Raw genomic sequence first — 26,867 nt, 5'->3', positions numbered from 1 at the left:
GAGCTGATCTTCCCTGTTGTCAGTTGGGAATGAAACTCTTTTCCTGAAATACTGTAAGATTCAGCAAAAAAAAAAAAAAGTCCATGTATAAGTTAATTTGGTATATATATATATATATAAGGAAATTATAATTCTTATAAAATTATAATTCATGGTGAAGTGTACATCATGAAGAGATGAAGAGTAATTTTTCTTCATGAGTTTTGCATAGGACTACAGTATATGAAACATAACAATGATTACAAAGTTTATATATTTATTTTTACTTCAACAAAATAGTAATTGCCTACCTTGTGTTAGTAGGCCTCTAGGAAAAAAATTTTTAAAAAGCAAAGACTGGTATCTCTGTTCTCAAGACACATAAAGTTTAGTGCATTATTTGGGTGCAGTACTTGGGCCTAAAACCAAGTATCCACAGTCGACCCTTAAACAACATGGGTTTGAACTGCAAGGGTCTAATTATATGCAGATTGTTTTCAATAAATATATTGGAAAGTTTTTTTGAGGTGTGGGACAATTTGAAAAAACTCGCAGATGAACTGTGTAGCCTAGAAATTTCAAAAAATTAAGACAAAGTTAGATAGGAGATGAATATATAAAATGCACATAGATACCAGTCTATTTTATTATATGCTACCATGAAATATACACAGATCTATTATAAAAAGTTAAAATATATCAAAATGTATGCAAACAAACACATACCATACATGGTGCCACAAATGTAAACAAACATAAAGATGCAGTATTAAATCATAACTGCATGAAATTAACTGTAGTATATATTGAATTACTGTAATAATTTTGTAACCACTTTCTATGGCTATTGCAGTGAGCTCAAGCATTATATAGGCTTAAAACGCCATGTGACACTAATTCAGTTTACTAGAGAGCTGTTCATCTCTCTGGTAAATTGCTTATTGCAGTAAAAAGTGATCTTTCTTGGTTCTGGTATATTTTTCATAGTATGTAGTGCAACACTGTAAACCTTGACTAACACCATGGGACCCAAATGTAATGGCACTGGTGATGCTGGAAGTGGTCCCAAGAAGCAGAGAGATGTCATGACATTACAAGAAAAAGTTTAATTGCTTGATATGTACCATTGACAGAGGTCTGCAGATATGGTTTCCTGCTATTTCAAAATAAATGAATTTTGCATAAAGACTATTGTAAAAAAAAAAAAAAAAGGAAATCTGTGAAGCCATTGCTGCAGTTACACTAGAAGGTGAGAAAACCTTGTACTTCTTACGAAATCCTTTTTATCTCATATCAAAAATGCAGCTTTTATGTGGTGCAGGATTACTGTAAGAAAGGCATACCTACAGATTCTACTATTGATTGAAGAAATATTGAGATCATTACGTGACAACTTAAAGAAAAAGGAAGGTGAAGGATCAAAGCTGGAGAATTTACTATCAGCAAAGGATGGTTTAATAATTTTAGAAAGAGGTTCGGCTTAAAAAATGTCAACATAACAGGAGAAGCAGCTTTTCCTGACGAGTTCCCAGATGCCAGCAAGAAAATCATCAAGGAGAAAGGATTTCTGCCAGAACAGGTTTTTAATGAAGACAAAAGTGTCCTATTCTGGACAAAAGAATGTCACAAAAGATATGTATTAGGAAGAGAAGGGATTTAAGACAGGAAAAGACAGGCTAACTCTACTGTTCTGTGCAAATGCAGTCGGGTTTATGATGAGGACTGAATTTATGAAGCTGCTAAGCTCGAAACCTTGAAGGAAAAAGTTAACACCAGATGGCAGTCTTTTAGTTGTACAACAAGAATGCCTGGACAATAGGAACTTTATTTCAGGATTGGTTCCAAAGATGCTTTATTCCTAAAGTCAGGAAGTATCTTGCCAGTAAAGGACTTTTTTTTTTTTTTCTTTTAAGAAACAGGGTCTTGCTCTGTTACCCTGTTGCCCAGGCTGGAGTGCAGTGGCATGATCATGGCTCACTGCATCCTCAAACTCCTGGGCTCAAGCGATCCTCCCACCTCAGCCTCCCAAGGAGCTGAGACAGGTGTGCGCCATCATGCTCAGCTAATTTTTTTTTCATTTTTGTAGAAGGTGGTCTCGAACTCCTGGCCTCAAGTGATCCGCCTGCCTCAGCCTCCCAAAGTGTTGGGATTAAGATGTGAGCTACCATGCCTGGCCTATTGACTGTCTTTTAAATTTCTTTTGATATTGGACAGTGCCCCTGGCTACCCAAAATGCATCAGTTCAACACTGAAGGTTCCAAAGTGATCGACTTGCTCATCGACTTACTCAGTGTCTCTGATTCAGCCTTTAGATCGGGGGTTCATAAGGACCTTTAAGGCTCATTACACACAGTACTCTATGGAAAGAATTGTCAACACTGTGGAAGAAAACCCTGAGAGAGAGAATGTCATGAAAGTCTAGAAGGGTGACATCTTTGAAAATGCCATCATTGTTACAGAATAAAGTTGTAAATGCTATCAAGCCTGAAACCACTAAATTCCTGCTAAAGAAAACTGTCCAGATATGCATGACTTTGCCAGAGTTATGACAGAGCCAATCAAGAAATCATGGAAGTGATTGTGGTCATGGCCAAAAAAAAAAAAAAAAAAAGGGTGGCCAGGGGAGGTGAATGTTTTCAAAATGGGCATCATGGAGAAATTCAAGAGCTAATAAAGGGTCAAATGTATTTTTAGCCTGAAGAAATGAATATTTTCAATACTTATTTTCATCCGTTAGTATACTAAAAGGAAATGAAAATGACAGCATCAATCAATATAGTTAACAATTTCCATTAAAATTAGAGTTTGGGTAATTGTTAACAAAACAAAGTATTCTCTAAAAATATTTGAAGGTAATTATACATTTTTTCTCACTTATTTTTAGTGGCATTGTCCTTTTGTATTTTTTGGATAAGTCATTCTCCTGGAAAACACTTTTCCCAAATAACTAACAATTAATTATCTTGCATCCAAGATCTAATATTAGTGAAGTTGAAATAAGACTGAAAAGAATCTGGTACTGAGTCAGTGACTCCTAAGGCAGGTGTCTCAACTCTCCACCAAAGTGTAAATGGATGCTATCATATTCAATCTAGTAGTAATATAATGTTCACAAGTACATGCATTATACTTTGTATGATTGGAAGGGAATATATTGTACTCTAATTTTCCTGTGGCAAAAAGGTGTGTGAACTGTGGCTATGGGTAGTTATGATACACGTGAACATCTCTTACCATAGTATTATTATAGAAGTTTAGAAATGTGGTAAACATATATGTCAGAAACAATGGTGTAACATGAATACACATGAATAATTAGTGCAATTAAATATTTTATCCTTCTTGTGTGCCTATAGCCTATTTTTCTTCACAAAGCCTTCTACTTATTAAAGTGAGCTCATTTTCAGGGATGTATTAGAAAATAAACAGTAATAATGATATTTCAGTAATGTCTTTAAAAAAAGATATTTCAGAGTTAAAGTGCTGATGCTTTCTGAGAGCTTAATTGTATTTAAAAATAAATGAAATTCTAATGACTTACATCTTTTACCTCCCCCAAACCTTCCTCTAATGTAAATCCTATTTCATATAAAATTCCTTAAGCAGAACTTGACATCTTTTAAAATCATTCACTATCGTAACATAATGTAATCGGCAAGTGTTTTTCACTTCATTTGAAATGTCTCTGTGGATGAACACAGATCCTATTGATAGCAGCCATCAAATGCCTCACTATCATTGTATAATGAAGCTAATATCACTATGAAATAAGAAAATGAGCTCTGAAAATCCACGGAGCTCCCCAAAACTTTTTGACAGATCGAAACAAAAACTTTGAGTAAAAATAGTGACACAGTAATGTCTCTTAACCATTTTGTATTTAGGCTGATTATCTGATATATATTCTTGAAACTACCTTGTCTGTTAAAAAATATATAAACATAATATACTAATATATAAATATAATTTTCTTAAGCAAACATATAAATATATGTTTATATAAATATATAATATATATTTTAAGCAGACAAGGCAGTTTCAAGAAGAAACTTAAGTATTTGTAAGTGGTTTATTGCAAATGATTATAATTGAATTTCTAAATTATTTAAAGTGAGGAGATGTCCAAAAATAATACTATGATTTAAGTACTTGAGATCATTTTTATTTTTCAAATGATTACCATTTACCAAAAAAAATAAACTGTCCTAATTAAAAATGAATTATTTCCCTTTCTAGACACACTCTAAACAAACCATTTAATTAAGTTCACTCCTGGTTGTTTGGGAGCTGGTTACACAGTTTGTAGATAATTCAGGCCCTCTGTTTCTTTTATTTCTCTGGCTACTGTCTACCTTCTGTTCATATCAGGGCTTAGCAGCGTCCTAATGGGGTTGGATGATAAAGGGGGAGCAATGGAAGAAGCAAGTTAGATGAGTCAATGTTTTTCTTATTAACATTAGGAAAATGTTTTGCCCAAAAGCTGTTAGTTAAAATCAGGCTTTCAATGTACTGTTGATTTTAATTTATGGTATGTGTGTTTCTCATTAACTTGGGGGAATCCTAAACTTAATTGAAAATAAAGGCAGCATGATATAGTGACAAGCTTTGAAATCAGACACAATGGGGTCCAAAATCTACCTCTGCTGTTGCTTAACCATATGACTTTGGCAAGAGCTATTTCTTCATCAGTTCAAGGAGGATAAAATATCTGTTTGGCAGAGTTATGAGAATTAATAATCATTTATGTTAAAAATCTAGTATAGAAAATATTAGTAATTTTCACCTGAGTGTGTTTTATAGTTTACTAGAACGTGTTTAATATCAGAGGCAATTCCTTGATTATATTAAGATTACTAAGTATCCTGTAAAAAATAGTTATTAGAAATGTCAGCTTCTAAACTTTTGATGCATAAATGTAATAACTCATTACTAACATAATTCTATGAAGTTAGTATCCCAGCACATAGAAAAACACTCGCCACTTTTATTCAATGCATAGGAGATTTCCATCAGAATTAGGAGATAAGCCTTAATCCTGAGAGGGTTGAAAGTGGAAATGCAAGAGATCCAAGTTCTTTTTCAGGTTGTGTTCACCATCAAATAGTCATGTATAAAAATACCTCATCTTATGTAGTTTATGGACTAGATGTGATCTTGAAGTTGCTTATAAATAAAATGCTTTTATTTTATTTATTTATTATTATTATTATTATACTTTAAGTTTTAGGGTACATGTGCACAACGTGCAGGTTTGTTACATATGTATACATGTGCCATGTTGGTGTGCTGCACCCATTAACTCGTCATTTAGCATTAGGTATATCACTTAATGCTATCCCTTCCCCCACCCCGACCCCACAACAGTCCCCAGAGTGTGATGTTCCCCTTCCTGTGTCCATGTGTTCTCATTGTTCAATTCCCACCTATGAGTGAGAACATGCAGTGTTTGGTTTTTTGTCCTTGTGATAGTTTGCTGAGAATGATGGTTTCCAGCTTCATCCATGTCCCTACAAAGGACATGAACTCATCATTTTTTATGGCTGCATAGTATTCCATGGTGTATATGTGCCACATTTTCTTAACCCAGTCTATCGTTGTTGGACATTTGGGTTGGTTCCAACTCTTTGCTATTGTGAATACTGCCGCAATAAACATACGTGTGCATGTGTCTTCATAGCAGCATGATTTATAATCCTTTGGGTATATACCCAGTAATGGGATGGCTGGGTCAAATGGTATTTCTAGTTCTAGATCCCTGAGGAATCACAATGGTTGAACTAGTTTACAGTCCCACCAACAGTGTAAAAGTGTTCCTATTTCTCCACATCCTCTCCAGCACCTGTTATTTCCTGACTTTTTAATGATCGCCATTCTAACTGGTGTGAGACGGTTATGATTTGCATTTCTCTGATGGCCAGTGATGATGAGCATTTTTTCATGTGTTTGTTGGCTGCATAAATGTCTTCTTTTGAGAAGTGTTTGTTCATATCCTTCGCCCACTTTTTGATAGGGTTGTTTGTTTTTTTCTTGTAAATTTGTTTGAGTTCTTTGTAGATTCTGGATATTAGCCCTTTGTCAGATGAGTAGGTTGCAAAAATTTTCTCTCATTCTGTAGGTTGCCTGTTCACTCTGATGGTAGTTTCTTTTGCTGTGCAGAAGCTCTTTAGTTTAATTAGATCCCATTTGTCAATTTTGGCTTTTGTTGCCATTGCTTTTGGTGTTTCAGACATGAAGTCCTTGCCCATGCCTATGTCCTGAATGGTATTGTGTAGGTTTTCTTCTAGGGTTTTTATGGTTTTAGGTCTAACATTTAAGTCTTTAATCCATCTTGAATTAATTTTTGTATAAGGTGTAAGGAAGGGATCCAGTTTCAGCTTTCTACATATGGCTAGCCAGTTTTCTCAGCACCATTTATTAAATAGGGAATCCTTTCCCCATTTCTTCTTTTTGTCAGATTTGTCAAAGATCAGATAGTTGTAGATATGCGGCATTATTTCTGAGGGCTGTGTTCTGTTCCATTGGTCTATATCTCTGTTTTGGTACCAGTACCATGCTGTTTTGGTTACTGTAGCCTTGTAGTATAGTTTGAAGTCAGGTAGCATGATGCCTCCAGCTTTGTTCTTTTGACTTAGGATTGACTTGGCGATGCAGGCTCTTTTTTGGTTCCATATGAACTTTAAAGTAGTTTTTTCCAATTAAGTGAAGAAAGTCATTGGTAGCTTGATGGGGATGGCATTGAATCTATAAATTACCTTGGGCAGTATGGCCATTTTCATGATATTGATTCTTCCTACCCATGAGCATGGAATGTTCTTCCATTTGTTTGTATCCTCTTTTATTTCATTGAGCAGTGGTTTGTCGTTTTCCTTGAAGAGGTCCTTCACATCCCTTGTAAGTTGGATTCCTAGGTATTTTATTCTCTTTGAAGCAATTGTGAATGGGAGTTCACTCATGATTTGGCTCTCTGTTTGTCTGTTATTGGTGTATAAGAATGCCTGTGGTTTTTGCACATTGATTTTAAAAAAGAATATTTGAATATATTAGAAAACACTGATGTTCAAAGAAATTACACAGAAACTTCTGATAGAAGCCTCCTAATGTGTATTGGGATTTATTCAAGATACAGTTATCAATCATGTCATAAAGATGATGTCTCTTCTTCTCATTCCTGCCTGACTCTGTTTCCTTGGACTCTTATGTCAGCCTGTAAGAAAAGCAGTTTTATTAATGAATTCGTATGCAGGTATAGTCACTTTCAGAATACATCTCTTGCAAAAATTGTTTATTGAGTACTTTATGGTTTCTTTAAAGTTATTTAAAGAAATTCAGAGAATACAGGGGTTAGTACATTTAATAAGGAAACAATTGTATTAGCTAGTTTTGAACTGTCAAATGGAGTTGAACTGGATGAGGCAGAAGGTGGTATTGACTTGGAGAATTCAGCTGCAAAAGAAGGTTGTTATACCATCTATCATGACCAACACAGGAAAGTTTATTGTACTCTCCAGGTAAGGAACTGAGGTGCAGAAAGATGAAGAAAAGTCAGCAAAGTGATTAAGTATGGTTGAAGGACCTTTTAAAAGTGAAACTTTCATTTTCTCAAATTTCTGTTCTTCCACACATTTTAATTGAAAACAGAGCAAACATGTTTTGTCATTCTTGATAGTGATCAGCAGAGCACATAATAAAGGATTAGCTCAATTATTAATCATTGGAGTGAGTGTCATTCATAGTAAATCCACTTTCATTAATAAATTAAGGCTGTGTATCTTTCCCACTTTATCCTGTATTTTTCAGTTTACCCAAAATCACACAAATCACAGCTAACTTGCCCTTTGACCACCTCATTAAGTGTCTCTTACAGAGGTTCCCAGGTTTTAGTTGTCACGATAAGTCATAATGAAACTGAAGAGTCACTAACCATTATTCTACAGCAGGTCCTACAATAAGTTGTTTTGTTCAATATTGCTTCATTATAAAATTGTTGAGAAAAAACAAATTGATTCCTGGCTGGGGCCACTGTCTTCTGCGAGTTTGCACATTTGCATGTTCCCCAACCTCTGGCTGCGTGGGTTTTCTCCAAGTACTCTGGTTTCCCTCCACAGCTCAAAGCTGTGCCCACTGGGTGAATTGGCATGTCTATACCGTCCCAGTCTGAGTGAGTGTGAGTGCACCCTGGGATGGGATGAGATGGTGTCCTGTCCAGGGCTAGTTCCCACCTTGCACCCTGAGCTGCAGGGAGAGACTCTGGCCATCTGCCACCCTTAACTGGAATAAACAATTTGGAAAATGCATAAATGAATGAATGAACACAAATGATTACAAAATGAAAATTTGTAACATATACAATCATAAGAATGCATAACGATAAACAATGTAGTGTGAAAGCACTCAGCAAGCCTACCATATGTGTTACTGCTTGTTTTTGAACTGTGTGGTCGTAGGAGGTGCTCTGGACAATTTTCAAATTGCAAACATTTATTCACTGATTTCACCACCACCACTGTGACTGTGTCATTCACTGATGACCCAAAAATTGGGTAAATAATTATCTTCCTTGTCTGTATTAATCTTTCTTAAATGTATGTATAGCTCACATTTATTTCAGTGTTTAATATTAGAAGTGTGTTGGTTCTTTATTTAGAAGTTTGGTGATGTTTTTGTGACCATAAGCTTACCATAGCAACTTAACTCTTGTTTATATAGTAACTAGTCTATGGTAAAATTGGTTTTGTAACACATCGTTTTGCTTAAAGTCACGGTTTCCAAGAACCTACTGATGACATTGAGGACTTACTGTTAAGTGCATATTGGACAAAACTATATATTCAATGAGAGATTAAATATATCTCACAGCCAATTAATTCAAAGGTGGGAGAGTATATCCTGAACATGGTCAGGCAGAAATACCTGTGAGTAGGGTCTGTGGAGACAGACAAAAATAGAGACAGAGCAAAAAGGGAGGTGAGATTGTGCTAGTATTTAGCTACTTCTGACCTGCAGACTAGAGCTATTTATTAGGTGAACACTTAAGTTAATTAAGAAAATGCACTTAAAGATTGATGTTTACACAAAGACTACCAAAAAAGTGGAAACAGCAACCTAAGGATAATGAATTTCAGGAAAGTCAACTTTAGTAATTTAAATATAAGAAAATGACCTGTAAGTGGAAGGACTCATGAAAATTAGATTATTTCTTAAAGCAACAATACTTATGAGGATGGCAAGAGGATGAAGAGAACAGGGTGAAACCCAGGTAGCTACACAGAGCTGCACATTGGAAATGTCTAAGAGTAAAAATTAGGAATTAGAGTAAGCATTAAACCAGAAATAAGGCGTATCAATGATGGCGTGAAAAGATAAAACCAGGAAACATATGGTGACTGCAAGGTGAAATACACTAAGGGACAAAATATTCTTTATGTATGAGAGGAAAACAAGACTGAGAAAACACATCCTCTTTATTAGATGCAAAGGAAAAGAGGATTGGTTCCAAAAGAAAATTCAGTTGTCTTTAAAGAAAATGTTTGCCTTCATAGTAAAATACAGTCTCTCATTTAGAAAATGGAATAGGAAACAATGTGGCTGAAGCACAGGGAAACAAACTAGACTTGGCAGGGAATTGATCAAAGATCATTTAAATAAACAGGTCTTGATAACTTTCACATTAGAATGCCAATTATTGATGATTCGGGCTCTCAGGTGCTAAAAATAACACCTTTTTGATATAGTAGAAAACTATTCTCGGTGATTTTTAGATCACTCTGAACTGTTAGTGCCTGCTTCGTTATGCTGTGTGTCAAAGGACACAAAGGACACAAAATGAAAGTTTATTTTTTATTTTGAGAGTAGCTCATGATCATTTTTGTAATGCCTTCCTTTTTATAGCATTTTTCATTTTTCTTTACAGCCACAATTTTCTCCCATTCTCCTGTTTTGGGAGAAAATGCTCACCTCTTATTAAAGTGACATGCATTCACAATAAGAATTATAGATCTCTCTCAAGTGAGAAAAGCCAGATTGTTTGTCCCAAAGCTGCCAATGACTCAGGGCATCAGAGAAGAGTAAACCAAAACATGAATTCGTGATGCACCATCATCTTATTTTTAAAAAGTAGACATTTTATTTGGATCAATTAAAGAAAATATAATGCATTTTTAAAAAAATTTACACAATCCTGCCCTATAATGGCAGTTTGAAAATTTTATGTGCATGACAGAAATACAAGGTACAACTTTGTATTTTACAGCCAAAGGATTTGAAGAACGTGGAAAACTTTCATGAAGAACTACAACAGTCATTCATTAGCAGCTGAATAATGCCTATTTGGAATTTAATATATATATTTTCTTAAGATATCTGAGAATGACTCAATTAATTCTATAGAGAATAAAATGTTATCTGAAGATAACTTGTTATCTGAAGACAACTAGTTTTACTAGCAGTGAAATTGCTAGGGGTGGTGTTACGGCTTCTTTGTTCTCATAGGTTGGTGAGTGGGATGGAGGGTTACAGCTCTTTTGTTTCTGCCACCTGCAGCTTGGCAAACAGGAGTGTTAACAGCTCTTTTGTTCCTGCTGTCTGCAGCTTGGTGAGTTCCAGGTTCTTGTCCCACAACAAGAGGAATAAGGTATGCGGACACCGGACGGTGAGTGAGGCAGAGAAGAATTTTACTGAGCGACAGAATGAAAGCTCTCAGTGGCAAGAGGGGACCCTGAAAGCTGGTAGCCGTCTGTGAGGCTGAGTCTGGGCTTTTTATGGGCTTAGAATGGGGAAGTTTGTGCTAATTGGTCCATGGGTGGTCTTGGGAAAAGCATAATTCGATTGGTTAAGATACATCATTCAGAGTGAACCAATCATTAGAGTGGGTAAGCCAGGGATAGAAGTTCTCACTCTGGTCATGGACTCTATCGGGAACTGGCAGCTTTGTTTTCAGGCTTTAGACTTTCCTTGGTTTGAAGGTTGGGTTTCAGCAGGGACCTGTCCCTGTCTGCCTAGGAATTTGTTTGTCTCCTTTCACTATCAGTAGAATATTGACAGAATATTTACAGTTTTAAAAAAATAGTTAAATGAAGATAGATTTCCAGCAAAGGTCTACATTTTACCACAAAGCTTGAGAGGAAGATCTACACCTATTTTTAAAATGATTCTTCTATCATTTTTATGACAGCACATCAAGCAGTAATAGCACTGGAAATGAGACTGGATTCCTGTCCCAGTGGGCCTCCTGTGACTTTGAGCAGGATGCCCCAATTTTCTGGTTCTTGTGTTACCCTGGACTAGATGTCCATGAAGGACCCTCTTGGGAACTCTGATTCTATGCTGTATTTTGAATATGAAGTTTTTGACAAAGGTCTTAGGTAAAAGATCTGAATGTACTAAACTATATAACTATATATAATGTATAACATAATATATAATGTGAATAAACATATATGTCTATATTCTTAAGGGGAACTTGAGTGAGGAAATGTGGACGGCAAATCTATGACTATTTCCTTTTGGCATGTAGGTTGTTTGAAAACATTTTTGAGGAGATGCTTCATAGACAGCGGATACGCCTACCAACAGGAAATTGATGGTAGGACATCCATGTGACATAATTCTAGCCAGTCCACTAAAAAAAGGCTACCTGGATACAGGCTGAGCACTGTGGCTCACACCTGTAATCATAGCACTTTGGGAAGCCAAGGTGGGTGGATCACCTGAGGTCAGGAGTTTGAGATCAGCCTGGCCAACATGGTGAAACCCCATCCCTACTATAAATACAAAAATTAGCTGGGTGTGGTGATGTGCACATGTAATCACGACTACTTGGGAAGCTGAGGCGGGAGAATTGTTTGAACCTGGGAGGTGGAGGTTGCAGTGAGCTGAGATCCTGCCACTGCACTCCAGCCTGGGCAACAGAGCAAGACTCCATCTCGAAAAAAAAAAAAAGACACTATCTGGATACAAAATAGTACAAACAATGCAAGTTCCATTAAAAAAAAATTACACCATGAAGTCTAGATGGATATACACACAGTGTCAACAGTGGTTATCTTTTGGTGGAGAGATTATAGTTGACTTTTATAAATAGAAAAACATTACTATAGTAATTTCTCAGTGCTGCTGTAACAAAGTGCCACACATCGGGTGGCTTCAAGCAACAGAAATTTATTGTCTCACAGTTCTAGTGGTCGAAAGTCCTAAACCAAGGTGTTGGCAGGGCCATGCGCCTCTGAAACGTGTAGGAAAGCATCCTTCCTTCCCTCTTGTAGCTGCTGGTGTTGGCCGGCAATCTTGGATGCTCCTTGGTGTTCAGCTGCAGCACCTCAGTAAGACTCCACCATCCATGGTAGTCTTCCCTCTGCATGTCTGTGTCTCCACATGGCACCCCTCTTCCCTGCATGTCTCTCTCTTCTTATGAGGATACTTCTCATAGTGGATTAAGGGCCTGCCCTAATTCAGTATAACCTTGCTTTAACTAATTACATCTGCAAAACCACCTTATTTCCAAGTAAGGTTACATTCTGAGATACTAGGGGTTAGGACTTCAACGTGTCTTTTTTGGGTGGGGTAACACAGTTCACCCCATAGCAATCCCCATATTCCAAATTTATCCAATAATCTATGTTGAAAATAATCTGCTCTTGAATACTTTCTTTTCTGTCTCTCAAGATATAAAGTTACATTGACTCTTCCTTTTCCCCTGTATCCAGGGAGTCCCACATTATTGAGATTTTCTGGGATACAACATTTCTTAAATATCCTCTTTGCTATTATTGCCACTCCCTAGTTGAGACTGTTTCTAGCTGAGATACTAAAGTATATTTCCAATTGGCCCCTTTTCTTTCTTTCTTTCTTTCTTTCTTTCTTTCTTTCTTTCTTTCTTTCTTTCTTTCTTTCTTTCTTTCTTTCTTTCTTTCTTTCTTTCTTTCTTTCTTTCTTTCTTTCTTTCTTTCTTTCTTTCTTTCTTTTTTTTGTTGTTTTAAGACGGAGTCTTGCTTGTCACCCAGGCTGGAGGGCAGTGGCACTATCTTGGCTCACCGCAAGCTCCGCCTCCCAGGTTCATGCCGTTCTCCTGCCTCAGCCTCTGGAGTAGCTGAGACTACAGGCGCCCGCCACCACACCCGGCTAATTTTTTGTACTTTTAGTAGAGTCGGGGTTTCACCGTGTTAGCCAGGATGGTCTTGATCTCCTGACCTTGTGATCCGCCCGCCTTGACCTCCCAAAGTGCTGGGATTACAGGCGTGAGCCACGGCACCTGGCTCCTCTTTTTTAAATACTATCAGCAGTCTGTTTTATATGCTTCTGTATGATTCCCTATGCAATCCATTTCATTTCTAAGGTGTGTTTCTAATCTTATTGTTCCCTTTCTCCAAAACCTCCAATGGCTTCTCTGAATGAAATTTCTAAAGCTTACTTCTTTGGCAGTCAAGGTCATCCACGATTTGACTCTTTCCTTTTTATCCAGTCTTAGTTCTCATAATTCTCATACACAAATTCTGTGCTCTAATCTAGCCTGACTGCTTATGATTTTCCAAAATTGCTGTACACTTTTCTATATCCTTAGTTTAATGCACGCTGTCTGCATTCATTGAAATGCCTTCCCCATTTCCCCTCCCTACCTGTTAAACTAGTTACCACTCTTCAGTAGCACCTGAAATACCATCTCCTCCCAGAGCTTTTACCAGTTCCTTCATTTGGATGCTCTGTCACCTTTATTTGAACTCCCAGGTGCACACGTGAGCATATGGACACACACACCTACATCTCCAACCCCTAAATTGTAAAGCCCTTGAAGGCAGCGTGTGTGTCTTGTCCATCTTAACATTCCCCACAGTGGCCTAGGATGCTGCCTTGAATCTGTGAGCCCTCATTATAGGCGTTGAGTTGTTACTGATTAGAGCACACAAGAGAGTGATGTAGAGTTCAGAAGCACGAGCTCAATCAACAGGAATCAGAGTGCAGATAACCAAATGCAAGAAATAACTTATTAAATCTGTGCAATGCTGGGGATATTTCCCGGGGGAAGAATTCTGCAGCTGCTGTAGGAATGATACCTTGGCTTTCCTCTCGGGGTGTCTCTTCCCCCTCTGAGCCAGGGTTCTTTTATTTATCCTGCCCCATTTCATCCCCGCTATATGAAAGGTTAGGTTGTAGCTCCTCTGAAAATGGTTAGAAGATGTGGCCATTGGATCAATTTCCAGGACACATAGTTTATCTGAATCAATCTCATGTTCTGTATGCAGATATCACCAAAGTGAGCAAAGTATTTAACTTGAGAATTTTATATTATCTACCTAAATGTCATTTCTTCTATTAAAACTACCAGTATGAAAAATTATGTTTCAAATTATAGTAAATTACATAGGCTAAACTTTAAAAATATAATCAGTGATGTCAACCTTTATTAATGGAGGTATCAGTTGAGGAATTTGCAACCAGAATATATATGCTAAAATGCACTTGCTAAAATGTCCTTTTCTAAATTTCTTGGAATCAGTATTAGTATACAGTGCATTAATATAAGGCCAGATGCTTAGCGGTGAGGGACACCGCTCGGACACTCACCGAGCAGTGAGTTTTCATTCCACTCCATCGCTGGCTGATTGGCTTTGCCCAGCTAGTTAGCCATTCCAGACCCACGTTTTCTCAGTTGTAATATGGGAAAGCTAATACCTACCTCAGAGGTTTGTTATAAGAATAAAATGAGATATTTTATATAAAACACTTAGCACACTATCTGGCACTTAGTGATTTTTCAGTGAAATGAGGTGATTAATATTAATATTAATTATAATATTAATATTAAATAATATCAGATAATTTGAGATTTAGTGTAAGCATCAGTTTTAGAGTGGCAGACTCATCAGTTTTATTTGCATTCATTGAACTGTTTCAACAGTGCTTTTAAAGGTCAAGGGAGAGATAGGGAATAAGATAATTAATTTATCTTTAATTGGCTGGCATGCTGTATTTAAAGAAAGCTTTTAATTTCAAAAGATAACTGTAATTATAACAGATAGGTAAGTTTTAGGGAAAGTAAAGACTTTTAAAGCCTCCAGATTGTCCCTCAAGTAATGTCAGAACTTAATGGTGAAGTGTTTCTACAATATTTTAATTTTCATCTATTAATGATGGTGATTTCACTATTCAGCTTAGTGTAACATCAGTAAAATGTCAAGGATAATTCTAATATTTTTACGCTTAGTATTAAATAATTTTATGATTAAAAGAGATCGCCTCTTACAAATCAATAAAAAAGAAGCTTTAATAGATGAGCAGATAAAGATAATGAATAGATGACTCACAAAGGAAAAGTATAAAATAACCATGAGAAATAACCATTCTCTGTAATAAAGGAAGTAAAAATTAACACAATGAAGTATGTATTTTTTCTCTTTCTAGCCTATTGTAATAGGAAAACTTTTTAATAAAGAGTCAGGATCTAGTGACATTGATTACTCACCTAGAATATTGGTGGCAGTGAAATTGATGCAATACTTTTAGAGACAGTTTGGGAGTATGTATCAAGAATGACATAAATATTTATACCTGTAGACTCCCAATTCTGTCTTTGGAAATTAAAGCTAAGAATATAATACAAATGTAGAACAATATATTTGCAACAGAGTGTTCATCACAATGTTATTTAAAATTATGCAGACTAGATAGAAGCAGTATTAATGCTCAGCACTATGGAAATGGTTAAGTTAATCATTCAGTTATATATTGTTCGGTCAGTACACGTGTATTACAATACATGTAAGACCATGTATCAACTTGAAAAATGTTTATAGTTGTATTGAGAACTACAATATAACATTATGTGTATACTATAATTAAAGTTTTATAAAAATTTGCATGGAAAAAAACCTTAAAAGCCCAAATAATAGTAGTGATTACCTAAGAGAGGTGGTATCATGATTCTATTTCCTCTTTCTACGTTCTTTAAATTTTCTTTGCTATAGTTTTACAACAAAATTCTAAATAAAATAACAAAAAAGTAATGCCTTTCTCATTGAGATTTACTTTTGGGCAAATATATTCTTGCCTTGTGGACAAATTTATCTTGGCCTCTGGGGCAAAAGCTGAATGCTTAAATAGGTATTAATTAGCCCTAGATTCGGCACTAGGGAAGGAGGAAGACATCAGAGGTTAATACAAGTTTTGATTGGGATAATTTATACAATGAAAATTCATGTCCGTGCTATTCTGGCGAGTTTTCCTTTAAAAAAGGTTAAGGATTTTTTTTTAAAAAAAGGCTAAGAATGGCAAGCATTTTAAATAATAAAAACCTGATGATAGAAAATGTATTTCAGTATATACCAAGTAACTCTAGCTTCCATGGCCAACAACTTAAGCAAGATTAGTTTATCTTGATCTGCAATTTATCATACTGTTTTTCTGTCAAAGTATATGAAATTTTGGATTGCATTTAATTTTCCAAAGATGTTTCTCTGAGTGAATAGGAAGGAATCATAAACATGTGACATTGTTTGGTAAATAAGTCACAGAGTTATGAAACTTTTTTTTAAATCTTACTGAAGACGTATTTTTAGCCAAACCCAAAGGTCACTTTTTCAGTGACCTTCGAAAGGCTTAGGCACGTGATTTCTCCCTGCTTGAAGCATTCTCTCCCTTTAGCTTCAAGGAAGTTACACCCTCATAATTTTCATTCTCTTTCTCTCTTCTCACAATATAGAATCATCTAACAATCTATAAAATACCTAGCTAATAGCTATTGAGTTTTACTATGGAGTTGGGACAATTTTAAGCACTTTACAGGTATTAATTCAGTGAAGAGTCATAGAACCCCTTTGAGGAAGATAGGGTCATTATCCCCATTCTATAGTTGAGTAAACTGAGACACAAGAGAGAGGCAGACTCACTCAAGTCCCTTAGTAAGTGGCAGACCTGGGACCGGAACTCAGCTGTCTGATATCCTAGCATCGGTGCTATACCGTGACATCCTCCTGCTTCTTACAGTGCAGACAAGAAGCACTGAGAATGCTGAAAACCCAGATGTGGTTTAGTGAGGGCAGGCATTTCTAGGAGAAATCCAGAGAGTGAAAGGTACGCAGCTGTATGATTAGGTGGCATGATAAAAGCATATGTTTTAGAAGACCTAGAAGGCTAACAGAATTGAATACCACTTCTTACCATCAAATTTCAGAATGGTAGAGCTGAGTTCCTGGTGATATTCTTAGGCAAGATTCCTGCTGACTTAGGGCAGTGTCGGCCACCATGACAGTCAAAGGATGCAGCAGGATTAGTTTTGAGGACATGGGCTTTGTGTGGGGAACAGGATTGGTTTATCAGCTCCACCAACTTTGAGACTTTCGGTTTGTTTCTTGACTTTAGGTCCTGAGATTTGTTTCCTTCTCTGTAAGGATATTACTGCTCCATTTACCACTCATTAAATAACTTGATAATCATACTGGCCATTCATAGCACATTCAGTAATTACATGAGAAAATATATTAAGAGCTCATAGCACAGTGCCTCGCATAAATGCAGGCAGAGTATAGGATTGACATTCTCTTATGGGAATAATGATGCCTTGCCAGGAACCATATGTCAGTGAGCCAAGGGAGCATCTTCAGGCTGTTCAGTTTTTACCTCAGAAAATTGTTTTGGGTCACTCCAGCATGTGGCAGGAGCTAGCATTTATTGTCTGGGTAACCTTGGGCAATTACCAAACTTCTCTGAACTTCCATTTACTGATCTATTAAACAAGGATAATGACATTTACCTTGCAGGGCTCTGATGAGCATTAAAGTCAGATAATAAGGTCTTTAATCGGTAACCTACTTTCTTATTACGTTAGTATTTGCTGCCATTTAGTAAATGTTACCATTGGAAAAGCCTTTGGCTCTGGTTTCTCCAGTTTTCATTTTTATTGCCATCTTCTTCGGAGCTTAGCTTCTTTTCCCTGTCTTTCAATGGGATAATGAAATTATATAGATTTTTAATTCCCCAAAGTTTAGAAATGAGGAGAATCTCATCCAAGAAATTATATCCTGAAAAATAAGAAAGGATAAAAAGAATTTTATAAAACAAAATGTCAGCTGGCAGGAAGAGATATTTCTATTGGTTCAGAACAAGGCAAATCTGAGTAGGAGTAGACACAGCACTGACATTTCAGAAAGCAATGAAGTATTTGCTCAGAGACCTGTGAGATAATTTGTCATTTTGGACTTTTAAAGGAGGAGTCAAGAAAGCAACAGTCGGTGGCTCACGCCTGTAATCCCAGCACTTTGGGAGGCCAAGGCAGGTGTCATTAGGTCAGGAGATCGAGACCATCCTGGCTAACACAGTGAAACCCCGTCTCTACTAAAAATACAAAAAATTAGCTGGGTGAGGTGGCGGGTGCCTGTAGTCCCAGCTACTCTGGAGGCTGAGGCAGGAGAATGGCGTGAACCCCTGGGGGGCGGAGCCTGCAGTGAGCCGAGATTGCGCCACTGCACTCCAGCCTGGGCGACAGCGAGACTCTGTCTCAAAAAAAAAAAAAAAAAGCAACAGTAAGCAGTTGGCTGACTTGTAAAACTGGTGTGCTCGAGAGAATCTCTTTTATTTGTTTAGTGCAGGTAACTTTCAGTGGATAAGAACTAGAGGGTTATATTTTGTGAAAACACTTATTTCAGGAAGAAAAAAATAGTGTCATATTAATCACCTCGAGCTGTTTTTGTGGTTTTACATAATGATTAGTGTGCAAGAGGACTCAAAAAGTGACTTAATATAAGTGTTATTTCGAATGTGGATTCTATATAAACCTTACCAGACAGATGGATTAGCTCAACGAAGCAGATATCTTTGGAGACGCACTGTGAGCTAGGACACAGGGAGGAATGCAAGACAGCCCCTTCCTTCAAGGAACAATGAAGACAGAAACAGAAATGAAGTGGGGCGGGACTGTACAAAGGTACCGTGGGTGCCAGGATGGTAAATGCTGTGTTACTGGTGTACACAAAGTGGTTTGGGAACATCGAGGAGGAAATGAGTTTTCTTAGGAAGATGAGAGAAAGCGTCACAAAGTATGTGACACTTGAGTGGCCATCTGAAGGTTAAGAGCGATGTAAAGGAAGGACACCATTGTATAAGGGTATCAAGGCTGTGGGCCATTCCCAGGGGAGAACTGTGGTGTGGTTAGATGGGTCGCCTGGCTGTGCAGGAGGAGTGCTAAGAGATGAGGCTGTAGAGGGAGATGCGGGAAGGAGGTCAAAATGATTGGTGGTTTCTGCTAGGAGATGGCATGGATCTAAATTGGGAGCAAAAGGAAGTAGGTTTGAGGGAAGAAAAGGTAATTTGAAGTGGAGCCTCACAAGGTATACAGGAGAGAAGAGTAGAGGGAACCCCAAGAAAAAGGTGGAGAACCCTTAGAAACAAAGGCCAAAGAAGGAACCTGCAAATAAGACTGAGAGAGACCCTCGCCAACATGGTGAAACCCTGTCTTTACTGAAATACAAAAAAAATTAGCCGGGCATGGTGGTGCATGCCTGTAGTCCCAGCTACTCGGGAGGCTGAGGCAGGGGAATCACCTGAACCCGGGAGGCCGAGATTGCGGTGAGCCGTGATCACACCATTGTACTCCAGCCTGGGAGACAGAGCGAGACTCCGTCTCAAAAAACCAAACACCGCATGTTCTCACTCATAGGTGGGAATTGAACAATGAGAACACATGGACACAGGAAGGGGAACATCACACTCCAGGGACTGTTGTGGGGTGGGGGGAGGGGGGAGGGACAGCATTAGGAGATATACCTAATATTAAATGATGAGTTAATTGGTGCAGCACACCAACATGGCACACGTATACATATCTAACAAACATGCACATTGTACACCTGTACCCTAAAACTTAAAGTATAATAATAATAAAATTAAAAAAAAAGAGAGAAGAAGAGAGCCTTGGAAAACAGTCAGAGTTGTAGGAAGACAGCCGGGAAAGTTTAGTGTTAAGAGAGTCCCAGGGACAGTGTTGGGCCAGGGAGGAGACAACATTAACACAAGCTAGGGAGAGACCAAGTAGAAGAACTGAGAGCCCAGGAACCAGGAGGTCGCTGGTGACATTCCTGAGAGTGATGCTGGAGTTGGGAGAGCAAGAGCCAGGGTCCTTTGGGATGACGAGTGAGCAGGAGGTCTGGGGGCAAGGACACATAGGCAGAAACTGTCACTTAGTGAATCCTTTTGGCAGGGAAGAGAAGGAAAGAGTTTAAGGAAGGGGTTGTGTGTATGTATGTATGTGTGATACAGAAGACCCCCTGAATATGTTTGTGTGCTGACAGCAAAGCCAGGAAGGAGGGAGCAGTTGGGGGTACAGACAGAGGGGAAGGAGTATCCAGAGGAAGTGACAGCGGCTGGCTGGGATAAAGAGCAGGAATGGGAGGGCGAGTTCCTCAAGAAGCAGGACACATTTCCCTCCAAGACAGGAAGGAAAGACACAGGGATCAATGAAGGTGAAAAGGAAGAGAGCGAATTGCAGGTACTCCCTGGTTTTCAAGTCTTGCCTGAGGGAGCAGTGGTAAATAAAAATAGCATTCATTTTATTTTATTCTTTTTTTTCCTTGGAGTTAGTCTTGTTGTTTGCTTTTTAAAAGAAATAAAGATACTGTACCAGTAAACCATTGCAGGTTTGCAGAAACAAATCATTACCCATAGCTGTCACACATGCCAATCTGGAAATGGTTTTCTTAAGGGAGAGAATTCCGGGTCACATCTTTCCAATGTGTTTCTCATATAATCAATATCCAGACTGTTTGAGATCAGGACTGGGGAAGTACTTGAAATGACTGACTGGTGTTTATGTCCTACTGGTTATATTGTAATTTGTAATAATAATTTCAGCAGTCATTGACTAAATGTATTACACAAAACAAAAATGAAATAATACCTTGGTAAGAAAAAAGCTGCAGATATTAATATCTAATGTTCATTGTATGAGGTCAAATCATTTGACTAATTTTGAGCTACAAAAAGAGCAGTTTCATGGAGTTCGATCTGATAATAAGGCTAAAAACGTGGGAGTTTCTGAGCACGCGTATCCTTCCAGTGAACACTTATGAGGGGCAGTGTCCGCAGTGGGCAGAAGCCAGAACTGTGGCACCAGAGAGGGCTGGGAACATGTCTCTGCTTGATCTCTTATTAGCTGCATGACTTTGGATGTATGACTTCATCTCACTGAGCCCCAGTTCTCTCATTTGTAAAATGCAGTAACGATAGAATCTATTTCATAATATTTTTATGAAGATGAAATGAGATAATTTGTGTTGTTCTTAGCGACATGCTTGGCACGTAGTAAGCACTCAATAGCTAATAAAGTGAATAATAGCAATAATAACTTAAAACCCATATAGCTATGTGAGGTTTTCGTAGAAGCATCTTGTTTTTAATAGAGGACATTGTATGTAAGGAAAATGCTGAAAATGGTAGAAATTAATGTACACTAAATCTGGTTATGTTTATAGCTTTCTAACGTCTTTCTAAACAGGTTGACTTAATATGGTTTCCCTGGGCACCTAGAAATCATTATGCTGTTCTGATGAGTGTGTGGGTGAATACTTTGTTTATAATTAATTAGTTATGTTCTAGAAGCTCTTTGAATTGAGTGAAGGGTTGAAACAGAACTCTGTGGATTGTTAAAGGTCAGTTTTATTCATTATGCTATAGTAAGGGTTATTTCCTTTAGGTAAAGAGATCCAAGCTATCCTGTTCTTATATTCCTGACCATGGATGCTATGTAGTATGTAGGAGTGTCTACAGAGGTAGTGATTGATTTTAAGAAGAGTTGAATGCTGCCACCAAGTTTCTCTCTCATGACCCCGAGTTCATTTAACTTCCATTTACTCTGGTTTACCTATTAGAAAATGAGAATAACAACAGCTTCCCTTATAGCTTGGGGCTATTCTGAAGACAAATGAGGCAAAATGTGGTGTTTAAGCATTTATTTAGTCAACACACTTTTACTTATTTTCTGCTCCCAGAGGTTGTACAATCTGATGGGGCAGATGGATGCACAGGTACACTACAGGAAGGTAAATGCAGTGAAAGACGCTTGCAGGCATGCAATAGAACCCACAGGGCTGGGATGGCCCTGGGAGCTTCTCACAAAGGGAGGTGGTACTTAAGGCTGATACAGGCTCAAAATTTGAAGAGGTAATTCCTGTTTGCTGTAATTTAGAGCTATAATATGAAATCCTGGTTTGACTCTGTACTTCCTTAATGCTTACTTCCTTAATTCCTTGAAATTAATTTTATAAATACATATTTGCCAAATAGCACTTCTAGGCATTGGTGTAAGGTTCATCTCTTTAAAAAAAGTTGTCCAGTGCGTATTATATACTGAGCATTGTGCTAGGTTCTGCTTGAAATATGGCAAGAAATAATAAATAACTTTTGCCCTTAAGATGTTATGACCTAGTTGAGGATTCTAATGCATTAAGGCAGAAAGAGATAAGTACACTAACAGAGATATGGGACCTTATAGAGGCCCAGTTAAAGAAATGTCTATAACAGATTGAAAGTTTCATAGGAGAGATAGTAGGATCTTATCTGGATCTTGACAAGTGAATGGGACGTGGAAGTGAAATGAGTAGTGTCAGCGAAGGTGGGAAACGTGAAATTGCATAGATTCTTTGAGTAGCTGGATGGCTAGAGGGCAGAGTTTGTGAAGAGATGCAGTGAAAAATAGGTTGGAAAATGAGATGAAACTGTATTCTCCACTAAGATTCCTAACATGGAGTTCTTTGTGGAATGGAAGATCTAGGAACATGTTTTACTACTCTTTAGGTAAAAGAATAATACTAAACTCAGTGATCAGGCCCTGTCAGTGTGCAGATGAGCTATGTTTAGTTCAAGATTAGTAAAGAAAGCCTATTCTGAAATCTTCCCTTCCCACACAAAACTCAGAGAAATATTTGAAAGGAATGATTATAAAACCAACAAATTCATATCTGTGCTAACAGAAGAAAGCAAATGGGTTAAGCAGAAGCACATAAGAGCACAAGCGAAATTTTTCTCACATGAAATAGGAATTCAGTAAAGAATTACAAAGACCTGTGGAAGGCTTCCATCATGAAAGAGATCACCATTAGTTATTACACAAGGATTTGCTCCCAAGGAAATAGAAAAAATACGAAAAATACTTCAAAATGAAAGTATTTCATATCTTTAGGGTGATAAATGTCTTCACATTTATAAACAAAAACAAACATTTACAAAATAAGAATGGACATTTATGAAGAACCTACTTAAAAATCTTGGAAATAAAAAATAAAATTATTAAAATGAAAAACATAGCTAATAGGCTGTATCACAGCCTGGGAACAGCTTAATAGTACACCAGTGATTTGGGAGATCAAGGAATTTTCCCAGAATACAGCACAGAAATAAGGATATAAAAATGTGTTTTAAAAAATTTAAGTGACATGGTAGACGGATTCATAAGCTCCAATATCCATCTAATGAAATGAAAGAGCAGAAGGTGAAAAAGAGAACGTAGAATAAGGGGAATGTAGAAGAAAGAGTTGAATATGTGAGACATTTGGAATACTTGTCAAATATCTAGATATCGAGTGTGAACATGGGAGCTGAAGAGGATCCAGAGAGACTAAATAGGTAGGTGACAGTGCCACTGAATACGGAAAGAAAAAGAAATTTGTGTGCAAAGCATTTATTTGTTTTGGGACCTTTGGGTTTGGAGGTCCTGGAGAAGCATCCCTGTGGACGTTTTTATCCAGTGCTAGAAACTTTAAGTCTGGAAGCTCAGAAGGGAGGTAGGGAAGAGAACACACAGAGGCGATACTTGAAGGATTTCAAGTGTATGATAGAATGGAAAATGTGATAAAATGTGGTGTGAAGAATTCTATTTGATATACAATTGTTGTACTATGTGGTTTAACTTTATTAAATCAAAGTCAACTGTGATACAATGAGGTCTGCCCCATTAAAAATTTATCACAGTTAAGATGAAAGGCAATACATTTTATGTTATCTAGCAGTTCTTTTTCATGTTTTGTGTTTTGTTTTTGGATTATGTAGTTTGGTTTATATTTGATATGTTAATTAACTGTCGTGTTTGGTTGTTATGAATGTTTTTCCTTGTAAACAGTAATGTGGTTTAGTTTTTTTTTGTTGTTGTTGTTTTACCATCCCCTTCCCAAAATCAGTGACTAAATTATGATGGCTACTAAATGATGCACGTAAGAGGTTCCCCCAAATAATCTGATAACAACAAATATGATATTTTAGGACCTAACTCCAAACTTCTAACAAGGGGTGGAATGATCATAGTTGCGAATTCTTGAGAAAGGAGGGAAGTTTCTGATTTTATAGAGTTGTTCTTTTGTATGTGGTGTAACGTGCTGCTTTTATGAGGCAGTGGGCATGTAAGTGCAATATTTTTTCTGTGTTGTTTCAATGTATTCTGATGTTTAAGTCTGAGGGACATTTTTTTTTTTTTTTTTTTGAGATGGAGTCTCGCTCTGTCACCCAGGCTGGAGTGCAGTGGTGCCATCTCAGCTCACTGCAAGCTCCGCCCCCCGGGTTCACGCCATTCTCCTGCTTCAGCCTCCTGAGTAGCTGGGACTACAGGCGCCCACCACCATGCCCGGCTAATTTTTTGTATTTTTAGTATTAAATATACAATTTAATACTAGGATGATCTCGATCTCCTGACCTCGTATTAGCTCGGTTGGTCTCGATCTCCTGACCTCGTGATCCGCCCGCCTTGGCCTCCCAAAGTGCTGGGATTACAGGCATGAGCCACTGCGCCCGGCCCCTGAGATACATTTTTTAAAAACTAGACCAGCCTATAGAATTTTCCTTGGTGCCTGTCCAGGTGGTATTTTGAACTATGGTGCTCTGTTAAGAAAAATGCCATCAATAATGGCATAATAGTATAATATAATAGTATAGGATTAATTTATAATGATAGGTATAATGATATTTAATACATCAATAGCTTAATAAAAAACCCTTTTCCCCCCTAGCATGGAAATATATCATTATTAAAGCACTACTGCATGAAATGATGTACTTAGATCATTCTGTTATGGTAAATTCTTCTCAGTAGAAGTTCTGAATCTGCCAGTGTTGACAGTTCTTTATTCAAAAGTATAGTTGCTAGCAGGGGTCTTTTTAGTACAAGAGTTTAGATATATTACTCATGAGTTCTTAAATATGTATAAAACTGGAGAAACATTTTATAGTCTTGTTGGCATTCTAAGATACATGATTGGACTTCTGGGAAACATAGTTCTCAATCTTCACTGATGCCCCAGGAATGATTCCTGGTGCTTTACTGCAGGGACTGTGGCTATCATTGCAGTGAGGTCTTGTTCCCTGTCTTGGGGGAAGAGTCACTTTAAATGGGATTAGGCTTTCTGCTCAAGCTTATTTTGCAAATCCAGAAAGTGCCCATGAGAATTAGCCTACCCATCTGCATCTTTGTCACATACATGCCAACTGTGTCTCCATGTATATAAAGCGTTCTTCAAAAAGGGGCATGCATGCTTTCCAAGGATATCATGCATGACTAGTGTTAAGGGTTTGCAGTAACATGCTGCTTTCAAGATTCTCGACTTGGCCAAGGAAGGAGGATCACTTGAGGCCAGGAGTTTGAGACCAGCCTGGACAAAATAGTGAGACACCGTCTATGCAAATTAAAAACATAAAAATTAGCCTGGCGTGGTGACATGTGTCTGTAGGACCAGCTACTCGGGAGGCTGAGGCAGGAGTATTGCTTGAGCCCAGGAGTTTGAGGCTGCAGTTTGCTGTGATCGCACCACTGTGCTCTAGCCTGGGAGACAGAATGAGACCCTGCCTTAAAAAAAGAAAAAGATGATCAACTTTTACATTTATTTGTTTTTAAAATTGCCTGAGAAAGTGTCTGCTCCACACATTCCTCTTCACCTGTCTGAAGTGTTAATGTGGTACCTTTGCCCTAGGATTAGAAACTTTCCATGCACAGAAGAAAGGGATGATTAGAAATATTCGTTTTAGCTCCTTTAATGATTAGTTAAGGAAAATGAAACCTGTGGATTTCCTGTCTTTCTGATCTTACATGTATTTCTAATTAGGATGAAGCTGGGCCTTGCAATGTAGATTAATGGTACTGATTTTTTTTTAATTACAGCTGTGTTTTCCAGGACTAACAAAGTTTAAAAGATACATTAGATAAAACCACGGATACATATTTCATATGGTTTCTTTCTGATTCAGTGGCGTTCTCCAGTAAGATAGTTAAAACCTATTTTATCAAAGCATGTCATGAAATACTGATTTCAGTTAAAGTCAAGCCTCACCTGATTTTGTCCTGTATTTTAGTATTTCGTACCTCTTATTAACAAAAAGATTAACTTTAAAACTTATAATGAAAATTTGGGGTGGCAAAAAATATGTAAGGAGGTACATTTTTCTTTTCAAAGTTATTTTAGGGGGAATGTGAGCAGAGCATTTTGAAGAACACCAAAAACAAGTCTGAAACGTCACCTAGGATTGTCTGGAGGCCTCAATTGGCTCCGTCTTTCTATAGGTTTACCTCTTTTGGTGCAGTACATATGCAACTTTAGAAGCCCCATGGCTTCCCCTGTAGTCTGTCTGGGGGCTTTTGTCCTGGGGGACTTCTGTTGCCCTGGAGGACTCCTTAGTTTATGAAAGGCAATAACAGAAGGCAGGCTTCTAGGAGACAACTGGTGTGTTCTAGATCTTCTCTTTTGATTTGTCAGTGCCAAATCCAGAAAGGATGTGTTGCTGGTTAAGACTGCTGGTTATTCTGTGGTAACAAGTGATCGTAAAATCTTAGTGGCTTACAACTGTGGAGATGTAGTAGCTCTTGCTCCTGCTACATGTGTGCAAATGGGTCAGCTGTGGCTGTGCTTCTGTTGTCATCACTTGTGGACCTA

The sequence above is a fragment of the Hylobates moloch genome, unplaced genomic scaffold (assembly GCF_009828535.3).
Source record: "Hylobates moloch isolate HMO894 unplaced genomic scaffold, HMol_V3 SCAFFOLD_4, whole genome shotgun sequence".
Lineage (NCBI taxonomy): Eukaryota > Metazoa > Chordata > Mammalia > Primates > Hylobatidae > Hylobates > Hylobates moloch.
Note: the sequence above shows the minus strand (reverse complement) of the source record.